Genomic DNA, 13,081 nt, shown 5'->3' with positions numbered 1-13,081 from the left:
CTGGCAGAATGATCGATCAATGGGGTGTCGTGGGAGGCAGCAGCAACTCCGGTTGCTGTTGCTGTTGTTTTTCTCTTTTTTTATTTTTGTTCTCTTTTTTTTTTATTTTTTTCTCTTTTGTTATTGTTTTGACAGAAATCGATGAAGTGTAAGAGGATTGTTTTGTTTGGTGTTTGATTTTTGACTGGGAAGTGAAGGAGAAGAAGGGTGTTGAGTGGGGAAGAAGGTAAACGTGACTGAAGCAACACTTTAGATGATCTTTATTTGATTGTAATTGTATAGATTGTGGGTTGTATTTAATAGTTTAATTGGTTAAAGGATGTGTGCAAGCAGTCTTCAATTTGAGTGGGGAAGAAGGTAAACGTGACTGAAGCAACACTTTAGATGATTTTTATAGATTGTGGGTTGTATTTGATAGTTTAATTTGACAGTCAAAGACTTGCAAGTTACTTGGCTGTCAAATTCTTTGTATTTGGTAGTTTAAAAGAATGAATTTGGTGGTATAATGTTGTATATTCATCCTTCTGGGACATGGCTCTTCGTGTCTAAACGAGCACTACATCTGCCTTCCTATCTGTAACTGTGAGTTATGCATGAGTGGCATAATAATTCCTGATATAATGTATATTCTTTTTCTTCTCTAATCTTTCTACAAACCATATTATTGTCTATGACTGCAAGAATTTCTTGCCATTTCTTTTGGCATTAACAACTCTTCAAATTTCCAAATATTCAAAATTATTTATCCACAACATTTGGGTATATGGGGCTAACAACTGACTTCCATTGATTTCTAGCAAGCTTTAGTGTGTGTAACCTTAACATAGGAAATCAACATTTGATTGTTTATTAAACATGATGTTTTGTGTTTATTCATAGCCAAGACTTTTAAGGAAGTTATTCTATTGTTTTTTTTTTCCTTATCAATTTCTTCTTGGTAATGCATGGTCAAGAAGCCGATGTTTTTATATCTTTTTATATACAGAAAAGATTAAGAGAAATTAAATATCCTCTTACTATTTTTTCCTACAAATCCTCTTACCCAATTGATTAGTGACATGTGTATTATTTAATGCTCATTTAATGATATTTTAATACATTAATATGACACATGTCATTATTTAATTGGGTAGGAGGATTTTTAGGAACAAAAGTAGGAGGATATTTAATTTCTCAAAGATTAATATCTGTATGTCAAGCATTGCAGCCAATTATATAAACTCAACTTGTGAAAATGTGTACTTTTTGCAACTTTTGGCAAAGGATCCAACATTAGAGCGCTTCAAATCATATAGAAAAGGTGCCTCACGCATCAGAAGAATTGGAGATTACCTCTCTATTGCAGTTGTAGCTGGTATGTTAAAATCTAAAATTGAAAAAGGATCAAAAAAATTTAAGTGGTTTTGATTATTTTAGCCTACATGGAAATGTTGAGCTAAGTCTCACAGATGTAAAGTTGTTCTAAAGAAAATAAATTTCAAGCATGTAAAGTTGTTTTAAATATGTCTATAACCTGATCTATTCTAGGATGCTATTGTTTTTAAGAAGATACGTTCTATACTTGGAAGAGACATTTGTTTCATGCTATGTAGTGGTGCTCCTTTAGTTGCAGACACACAAGGCTTTATGAATTATCTGCATTGGGTAAGTATTATTACTTTATTACTAATATATTAATATACATATTGTGACAACCGTCAAATTCTGGTCAACTCAACTAACCCTTGCATTCTAGGGTTTACGTTATGTATTTACTGTACAACTCACTATTTTAATAAGAAATCATCACTTGGAAGGTTCGTATTTTTTAGATTTCTGTAACCATAATCGGGGTAAGTGAGGTGAAAAAACGATAAAACACTATTGCATACCCATCGGGGGTGTGTAAGATCCTTAAACATGGCTTCACGAGGTTTACGGACCTTGCATTGCGAAGCCAAACATTCAAAAAGGTCACAAATGAAGCCTCTCCCAATCTCTTTCACTCTATCTCTCTCTACTAAAAATCTCTTCCAAATCTCTCTCAAAAGTTCCCATAACTTTTTGAAATCATTTGGGTCATCCCGACCCTTAACCGGGTCAAAAATCACTTAAAACGGGGTAATATTGGGTAAAATAGCCTCAAGGAACCGAAACCTCTCTTTAAGGGGAGAACCCTCTTAGAGCCGAAGAACCCCTATTGGGACCGAACCTGTTGAGAACCGAAGCCTCAGGATCGAACCTGAAGCTCCATTGAACCGAACCCGAAGCTGCCAATGAACCGAACTCGAACCTTCTCCCTTCGGACCAAACCTCCTTCCGCCTTTAGTCTATTTTGCTTCTCGCCTAGGTTCGCTTCTGACAGGCTCGGGTCTGACAAGTTCGCTTCTGACATTTCGCCTTCGGTTCCCACCAAGCAACCAAACCCAACCTTCGATTCTCAACCTCTAAGGGCCGAACCCTCGCACCTTCGGTCCCCCATGCGAGAAGCCTCGTAGATTTAGCTTTTCTTCCCGTTTTTTACTACGACTTCATTTTAGGCCCGTTTTCCATTATTTTTGTGTGGGATTTTCACCCAAAATCATGTTTTAACATATAAAACCCCATACTTCATGAATAATCATGTTTTTTAGTGCAATCATTGTCCAAGATTAGTGGGTGAGATACTTAAGGTGGAGTGTTGACTTTGTTTTAGTATATGACACAAACAACCACCCCATGCCCACTCTATGACCCACCATTGTCCTTCCACCATACCCATTCTTTCCATAGTACTTTTCCCACCATCTTCCAGCCACACACTTGGTCAAGGTCTGGAAAACCCTCCTCTCTCCCCACATTTCTCTCATTTCTCTCATTTTTCCTCCAAAAGACAAACACTTTTCTCTCTCAATTCTCTCTCTAAATTTAGAGATTCAAGGCCATTCTCCAAGCTTTTCTTCTACTTTTGGTAAGTTTTATCATCCTCCACATTATTATTTCACTTCCTTCTACTCAAATCATAGATATCTTACACAAACATCATCACATTCGTGTTTGATCTTCGAACCTTCAAGGCATCTTCTTTGTGTTCTTGAGTAGAACACTTCTTTTCTTCAACATCCATCCACTAAGAACACACAAGGTGAGTTCATACCCCTATCTTTTCACGTTTTTCTTAAGTTTTAAGGGGGGCAATACAAGTTAAAACACCAAGAACACAACTAAACTCATCCAACAGCTTTCATCATAAAAGTTTAACTCCATTCACGGACTGTTTTGGTCAACTTAAGCATTTTAGTTTTCAAAACTATATTAGGTGCAAATAGTTTAGGTTCATGCCTTTAAAATTACTACTTGAACATCTCCATACGATTTTTCTACAATTTATGGTGATTTTGCAAAACTGCCTATCATTCCAAGAACAAATCCGGACCAATCTGTGAATATGGACTTTTTCACACAAGTTGGAGGTCACTAAAAATCATAATAAAATTTATGAAAAAACTAGACACATTTTCCAAACTCTCATAATTTACGGATTCTGATTTGGAACTGTGATCATTTTTCTATAAATCTTCTATGAACAGGAATAAAAATGTTAACACTAGAAAAATGTTATCAACTTTATTTACACCTTGTAACTTGTTGAGAAAGTTGTGTATAATTATGTGAATATATATTTTTACATTATATGTCATTTTGTTTTGGTGTATTGACATACATCAGAAAACAAATGGATTTTTACCTTCATAAGTATGGTAATTAATTAATTGTTATAAACAAAGTTTACATCCATTGTATACAAACATTCGATAAACTATGGTAGTATAGTTTATGTTGCTTTTACATTATAAACAATTATGATAAACTATAATAGGTATAGTTTATGTGTCATTTACATTTCAAACTCATTACCTAAGGTTTTCAGTTCACGTAAATCTGTTAATGAATAAATTTGTGAGATATTCGCTTCACGTTACATCCAAGTAACGAAATCAAAAGTCCTGTATGGTAAAATACTTGTACACTTCTAAATTTAACGAGCTTATGTCGATTCAAACTTGCATAAATTTCTTTAAGTATGGTAAAATACTTGTACACTTCAGTCTTGACTTTTAAGACTACAATGCATTACATAAGAAAATATGGGATCTTTTTTGAACAAACATCACTTTTACAAGAAAAGGATTTTAGCATCACCTTCAAAAGCTTATGAACTCACCAACTTAATTGTTGACACTCTTTCAAAATTACTTGTATTCTCAGGAAATCAACAAACATGTAATCAAGTACTTTTGAGGATGGGATGTTAAGGCATCAAACATTTCATTTTTGTCAACATAATGAAATTGATTTGGAAACATGTAAACTCATACAATGATGTAACTTTTTCAATTATATTTATGTTGGTTGTGTTTACTTTGATCACTATTGCAAATTGTTGTTATGATACTATACATGAAGTCCTCCACCCCCGGACGTTTCCGCCATCCTTGGTTTGGGGGTGTGACACATATTGTGTGTAAATGGTATTTTTTAGGACTCCAATTCGGCAAGGATATGGGCTCACAAAAACTTGTGCTAGAGCTGCTTTCTCTGATTTTGATGATCCTTTGTATTTTTAGTTCAAAATGTATGTGAAATCCATCAATCGTTAAGGATTTAAAGGCAAGAACATCAAGAACTGGTATGATTCGGAACTTTACAATCCAGATTTTAATGTAGTTCTTCTCTTATTTCCTAATTCTTATTGATTTGGTTTCCTAGGTCATGTGATAGCTTATAATTTGTAAATTGAATCAATAGTCACCGAATTACATTCATGAATCAAAAATGCTTTCAAATCCAAATGTAGATTTACTTTATCAACATAAACGACTATATAATCTGCATAAATCTATATATACAGAAGAAAGTGTTTACTAAACAAACATAAGCATAATTACTGAAACTTGATCTAATCATGTGGCTACTAATGTATATCCACACATGAACGCTTTCTAAAACAAACTTTGTTAATCCTATTGTCCATTAAAATATTTCTATCTTCTTCATCATGTTCTTCACCATGATACCCTCCTTGATCGTACCGAAGCTCATAGGTGTCTGGTCTAAAATACTATGCATGACCTCAGACGAAATGAACTATGTCGTCTGCTCGTAGAGCTGCCCGTCTCTAGAGCCCGAGCCTGATCTCTCACCGGCACCTATACTACCGAATGGCCTAGTGTGTAGCATCACCATACTAAAAATACACCATAACAAACATCAGTATACATATCATAACTTGAGGGATCTCACATACTACAAGTTTCCTGGGTTCATCTCAACCTTCCTTGATTCGAGTATGGATCCTCTGCTTTCAGTAGTACGGGCCCATACTACCTTCCATATCTATGCGTACATTCCTCAAGAACTCCTTTGACTCCACCAAGTCCCTTTCACTACTACTACTCTCTACTAATCTCATCCTAGGCTTGCCATAGGGTAATCACCAACCCACTCTCCGCCATCAGTTGCATAAGAAGTCCCTGCTATCTCTCCCTAACTAGATCGTGAATACCATTACATATCAATAAGACCAGACAATTCTTCGAATGAGAGGTCCTACCCTACAACGGTTAGACTCAAACGAGGGCTGCGAAATAGACCTAAACCTAACCTTCTGAAATTATTTAGTCCTCATAATATGTAACTTAACGTATTCATTTACTAGTTAGTTAAAGATAACTAGGACTTCGAAAAGCAAAAAGCAAGCAGCATTCGAGCATTGAGTAAACTTCATCAAGCATATTCTACTCATGCTACCATATCATTGACTAATCAATACTAGCATGAAGTTCATAAAGCTCATACACATATAACAGGCATATAAGGCATCCTTCCTAGACCCTTAACCCGAATCTAGCATGTTGTTCTCATAAGCATATCATAACATAAGCTTGTATGGGTAATTTGGGAGTACTTACTTGAGCTCGGCTGATTGCATGCACCACACCCTTTTTCCCTTTTCAAAATCATTTTTGTAAAAATGTTTTTTCTTTTAAAATTTTTATACCAAGTCCTCAGTTTGAGTTCTTACACACCCGAGAGTTTGCCCGAATCCCTCAAACCAAGGCTCTGATACTAACTTGAAACATCCCAAAAATACGGTCCAAAAATTTCATTTTTAATTTATAAATAATATCATAATATCCCAAACCATCTCGTAAAAACATAATTTATAGTATATAAAAACATCATATCAAAACACTATATCAAAATCATGTGTAACAACCCATTACTTTCAAGTGAAGAAAAGTCAAATCCTTTAAATAAAATTTCGAGTTTTATTTGTTTCATTAAGTTTATGAGGGTTAGAACATAATTTAAATTATAAATGATGTTTTTATATAAGTGCTTAGAAGAATATACACTTAAAATTCAGCATTTCTCTCTTTGGAACTGAGAACCCTTGCACCGAAAACCCTTCTCGTCCGCAAACTCCTCGGACCGAAATCAGACCTCGGACACCAAACCCTTTTCGGCCGAGAACCCCCTTTCCGGGCGAAAACTCAACCGCTATATATATGTCACTCGAAAACTTAGTCATGTTCTCACCTTTCAAATCGAAAACACATACATTTTGCTCTCAAAACTTCATCCAAGAACCTTCAAACATTTAAGAACAATCCTTCAAATCTTCAAAAATTCCACCAAGAACACCAAGAACAATATTCAAATTTTCATATGACCGAAAACAAGTTCCCAACCGAAAACACCATAAGACCAAGAACCTGGTTCTCGGTTGAGGATTTAAGACCGAAATCACGGATTTTGGTAAAGGCTGGACCGAAAACCCTCTTCTACACTCAAAATAATTTTCGATAATTATTTCTTACATAGATTAAGTGTTGTTTAACACATTAAATAATTATTTCGCTAATTTAAATGTGAGTAAACGTTTAAATAATATCAGGATACTGTTATTCCCACATACGTTAGCCTGAGGATCATCTCTACAATTCCAGTATCCAGATTCTAACACGCACTAGAGGTGAGTTCATACCCCTACATTTTCATTAATTAAAATTTTTATTTTGCGGGGGGGGGGGGGGGGGGGGATACAAGTTTAATACAAGGACTCTTGTGTTAACTTTCAAACGATTTCAAAACACATCAAAACATTGCAGTTGTTCCAACATGATTTATCACTACATTTACCAAAATATATTTTATATTTTAACCCTTTGTAGCATGTCGAGCAAAAGGGTAATTTTTCATAAATCTCTTACTACCGCTTTATACACACTATTATATTGCAATGCTTTAGTTCATTACAGGTATACATTTAAAATTTTGGTTGGTATAGTTTATCAACCACTACACTATTTTACATGCTCAAAGAACACCATACATAAAAAGTTATATAAACTATAATAGGTATAGTTTATGGAACACTATTCTATTACACTAATTCAAGGATACACTATTAAATAATTATTTAAGTATAATTCTTTAGATTACAAAATACACTACTACAAGGTAATACATACAGTTTCAAGTACAAGAGAACACTACTACACGACACGTAAACTAGTTAATACAAGGTTGTGAGGCACTACTTCGGGGTACCCATCAGGGTACAATACTAAGTCCTATAAATTATAACCGGAGTCTCCTGGAGGGAGAGCGTGAATTTGTGTATAGATCTACACGGGACTAACAATCCTACACCTGAGCTGCTTACAACAGCTAGGCCGACAGGCCTGGGGTGACAAATGTCATAACATTTCGACGTATGAAGAACGTTGTAGAGGCCACTAGTCATATCAAGCATGGTTATATGAAACATACAATAGTATCAACTACAGTATTAGTTTAAGAGATTAACACTACCTCAAAGGTTTTATTTTAAATAATGAAACCATAGTACACTAATTTACACTACAATATACTACTTTACACTACAGCTGGTGGATTCCAGGTATTCATACAAAAAGGTTTTTCATACAGGCACTACTACAATACACTACTTTTCTAAGTACAGAGTACACTAGTACACTAGTTCAACATATGATTTCAAGAAACATTCATGACATGGTTTTGTTTCTTAATAAGACTATGGTTTACTATTACAAAGTACAACTCACTATTTCAAAGTACAGTTTGCTATTTTAGAATACAGTAACTACATACATTTTGGTCTTAAGGTCTAAGCCTAAATGACATTCACTAAAAGAAAATAATGGATTTTCTGGAAGTACACTATAACATTTTTCAAAGAACAAATACAAGCTTTCCACCTCAAATACATACTTATGAACTCACCAACTTAAATGTTGATACACTTTCAAAATCATTTGTATTCTCAAGGAACCAGTAAACAGGTACTCCCACAGGATTTTGAAAAGATGGAGCTTTTCGAGTCACGTCTTTTATACTTTTGTTATACATTTTGATGTCATACAAAATATGTATTGAACATATGTAAATACTATATTTTATTAATGTAATATCTGTGTTTACTTTGATTACTATTATGCAATTGTTGTGATACTGTACATGACGTCCTCCGCCCCTAAATCGATTTAACTCATCGAGTTCTACCCTATTCAGAATCGGTTCAAATCGACTCAACTCGTCGAGTTCCTCTATGGACTTGACGAGTTCATCATTCTGTTTGGGCCATCTTAATGGATTAAGCCCCTACTCTTTAGATCTAAGCTTCATACTTCTCATATACACTGAAAATGTCGTTTTAAGGGTAAACTTTCCACATTTACCCATTAATACCTTTACTTAATGGGTTTAGCTCAAACCCTAACTCTTTAGGAACTAGATCTTGATCCAAAAGCCACCAATGCTCTAAACCAAGGTATATAAACTGAGATATGGACCCTAGACACTACATGAACACGTAAAGCTTCCACATTTCCCTTCATTCATGGCCGTTTAGAGCTTAAAAGACCAAAATGACATCATATAGCTTGCATGGGGCTTCAATGGCCATAAAGTTTGCACCTTTATGCCATGAAAGCCCTCCATCGTTCCAGATCTAATGATATACTCACTTGGGACGTCCATATCCCAAATATCATACTTCTTGGACCAAAACCCAATAAAATGATAATAAAAAGATCTAAGAAGCTACTAAGAAAGTTTGAGACTTGCTTACCAAAAATGATGAGAATGAAGTGGATTCTTTGGATCTACTAGCTTCTTCTTGAACCGCTAAGCTTCTCATTCCTTCATAAGCTTAAAAACACACCAAGTCTCACTCAAAAATGGCTCACAAGCTCACAAACACATTAGGGTTTCTGAATCTACGGATTGGGAATTGGAGGCTAGAAATAAGGCCAACAAGTGGGGATTAAGATGCTTAAACAGGGTGCAAAGCCCTGAAATTAGTGTTTCATTATGGCAGCCCTACTCGTCGAATTGAGGCTCTTAACTCGTCGAATAGGTTACTTAAAATCCTATGTCTCTTCTGATTACTACTTGACGATTTTGGGGATCCTAAGTGGTCGAGTTGCTCTACAAAAATGAATAAAATACAGTTTAAATGCATACCAGGAACCAAGCATTACAGATTGCCAAAACGTGGAAGTGAATCTACTATCTCGGTCTGAGATAATAGATATTGGCACACCATGCCGTCTGACTATTTCCTTGAGATAGGTCATAGTGAGTTTCTTCATCTTGTCGGTCTTTTTGATGGCTAAGAAATGGGCTGAATTGGTGAAACGTTGAACTACTAACCGATATGGATTCATAACCGCTTGATGTCTTTGGCAACTTTATTATGAAATCCATGTTTATATGTCCCTTTTTGCATTATGGGATTGACGGTTGTTGTACTAATCTTGCTGGCTTTTGGTACTCTGCTTTGACTTTGGAGCAGGTCAAGCATTTACCGACATATGTGGAAATCTATGCCTTCATGTTGGGCCCCCAATAAAGCTTCTTAAGATCAAGATACATCTTGTCTGATCCATGTTGTATCGAATATCTTGACTTATGAGCTTCATTTAAAATTAGACTCTTGACTTCATAAAACCTTAGGATCCAAATTTGATTCGTGAAGTATTGTGTTCCGTCTCCCTTGAGGTCGAATCGTTTGTCCATACCTCGTAGTTTTCTTCTACGATATTCTCGGGTTTTGAGTGCTTCCAGTTGATTATCTTGAATTTGGGTGGTGAGATTGGAGTGGGTGGTTAGGGTTAAGGCTTTTATCACGAAGTGGCTTTACTTGCTATTTCCTAGTTAAATCATCTGTCATGACATTTGCTTTTCCAGTATGATAACAAATTTTGCATTTGTAGTCATTTAATAATTCTACCCATCTTTATTGTCTCATGTTGAGCTCCTTCTGGTCGAAGATGTGTTGAAGGTTTTTGTGGCCTGTGGACACGACACACTTCGTCATGTATTGGTAGTGTCTCCAAGTCTTGAAGGCAAACACTATACCTCTTTACTATAACTTATGGATAGTGTAGCTGGTCTTGTTTGGCTTAAGTTGTGTGGATGTATATGCAATGAATTTATTTTTTTACATCACTACACATCATAAACCTTGGTGTGAGGCATGATAGAATACTACAAAGTCTTATGTTCCTTCTGGGAGAGACAAAATTGGTGCAGTGCTAAATAATTGCTTCAACTTCCGAAAGGTAGATTCTTTAATGTATCCCCAATTGAACTTTATTTATTTCTGGGTTAAATCGGTAAAGAGGCTTGGCTATTTTGTAGAAGTTCTCGATCAATTTTCGATAATAACCTGCAAGCCCTAAGAATTAGCATAATTCGGTTGGCGTCGTTGGTCAGTCGGAATGGGATAACCAGAAACTCATAGTGACCATACCAAGTCGTGAATGTCGTCCTTTGAATGTATGCTTCTTGAAATTTGAGTTGATGATAGTCGGATCTTAGATGGTCTGTGAGTAGTAACAGGATCCTTGTAGTTGTTCGAACAGTTCATCGATCCTCGGGAGTGGATATCGGTTTTTTACGGTGAGTTTTTTCAACTCTCGATAGTCGATGCACGTCCTAAACGATCCATCCTTCTTTTTGACAAACAATAACGAAGCTCCTTATGGAGAGAAGCTTGACCGGATAGAGCCTTTGTCAATAGGTTCTTGATGTTGATTGGATAGTTCTTGCATTTCCGATGCAGCTAGACGATAAAGAGATCTAGCCATTGGTGTCGCACATGGGATTAGGTCGATTCGAAATTCGACCTATCTGACTGGAGGTACTTTAGTTAGATATTTTGGAAATACGTCCGGGTAATCGCACATTTGTGGTATGTATTTGATTTTCTCACCCTTGTCTTTCTTATCCATCACGTGGGCCAATAAAGTGAAGCATCTTTTCTACAATGCTTCCTTGAATTCATGCAAGTGATGACTCCTAGGTTCTTTCCCGATTTGCATCTATAAGTCATGAGGGCTTTGTTGTTTGGTAAAGGTAGTCGACCGACTTTTTTGTGACATAAGATCTGCTTGATGAAGTGATAACCAGTCCATTCCAATGATCATATCGAAACTTCCAAGTATTAGGTTGACATGAAAGACATGGTTATTAGGTGTGAGGAGGAAAGTAGTGAGTATTTCTAAGGTGCTTTTTAACTGTTCGTTCGCTACTTCTATAGTGCAAGCTTTGTTAAGTTTGCATGATTTATGGTTAATCAAGCTTCTAAACTTATGCAAAAGAGAGATTCTATCGGCATGAGTATCAAATAATACGGAAGCATAAATATTGTTGATGGGAAACATATTAGTAACCACAGTTGGTTCTTGGAGATCATCTCCAACACCTATCACAAATGCTCTTCCTTTGTCACCCAGATTCTTTTATTTCAGGGAGTCCTTCTTGAAATGCCCTTGTTGATTGTATTCGAAGCAATTTCGGTTTCCTCCTGTAAGGGTGGTTGAAGTTTTTTTGTTCGGGCCTTTCTGCAGTACCTAAAGGTGTGACCTCTTAAGTTACAGATGTTGCAGACCATGCAATTTCCGACATGGTGGAAATTGCACTTGGTATAGTAGGGTAATGTAACACCGTAAAATTTAAGCTAGACAATTTTTCATTTAATTTTTAATAAAAACATTTCATTATTAAATCATCCAAAAGTCAAGTACCCAATGTTTCCACAAAATACATAACATAATTCATAACCCAAGATCTCAAAACCATGACATCTGCAAGTGTGTACTGATCAAGCTGGCGCCTTCCCACGATCCTCGCTAGTACCTGAAACACATAACACATAACACTGTAAGCACGAATTCTTAGTGAGTTCCCCAGAATACTACATACTGCACATATGCCTTTCCAGGCCATAGGATCTTCCGTTCCAAGTGTCTCAGGGGATTTCCATCCCAGACTCTGTTGACCTTCCGGTCCATATCATCTTGACCTTCCGGTCCACATTATCATACTCGTATCACAACATATCACATACAACATACATCACATATACATCATACACATAAGACCTTCCGATCACACATAATTACCCCATCGGGTAAAGCATAGTGAGAAGACTCACCTCGCTGATGTCAGATAATCACTCGTGCCCAATCTCCCAACCTATCGTCCTCTTATATCATAAGTACAACTCTCATTAATACTTTCCTGACTTTGATTGACTAACACTATCAAGTCAACACTAGTCAACCCTGGTCAACGGTCAACCTTTGACCCGACTCGTCGAGTGCCTTCGGGCAACTCGGCGAGTTCACCCGTGTCCACCCGTACACCTCTAGTCCCGCTTAACACGTCGATTCTTTCCCTTGCTCGACGAGTGACACCTGGCTTGAATCGTGGGGCCACCCCGAATCAACTCATCGAGTCCAATTATGAACTCGGTGAGTTCCATCGCGTACTCACGACCTCTAGATCCCTTCTGACTCACCGAGTCATTCTCCAACCCGTCGAGTCACCAAGTGTGTGATTTACAGGGAAACCCTAACCCTACTCGTCGAGTCTGTTCTTGGACTCGGTGAGCCCATGCCATGCACAAACCCAAATGACCTCCTGAGGTCAGATCTGTTCCATTAATCCATAGATCCGACCTTCCCAAGCATGATAATCACGTAAAGTCTATATCTTGATGCACAAACAACATCTATTTGATCCT

This window comes from Lactuca serriola, chromosome 6 (assembly GCF_051521515.1).
Source record: "Lactuca serriola cultivar US96UC23 chromosome 6, Lser_US96UC23_V15, whole genome shotgun sequence".
Classification (NCBI taxonomy): Eukaryota; Viridiplantae; Streptophyta; class Magnoliopsida; order Asterales; family Asteraceae; genus Lactuca; species Lactuca serriola.
The sequence above is the reverse complement of the archived record's forward strand: the minus strand, read 5'-3'. Positions refer to the sequence as shown.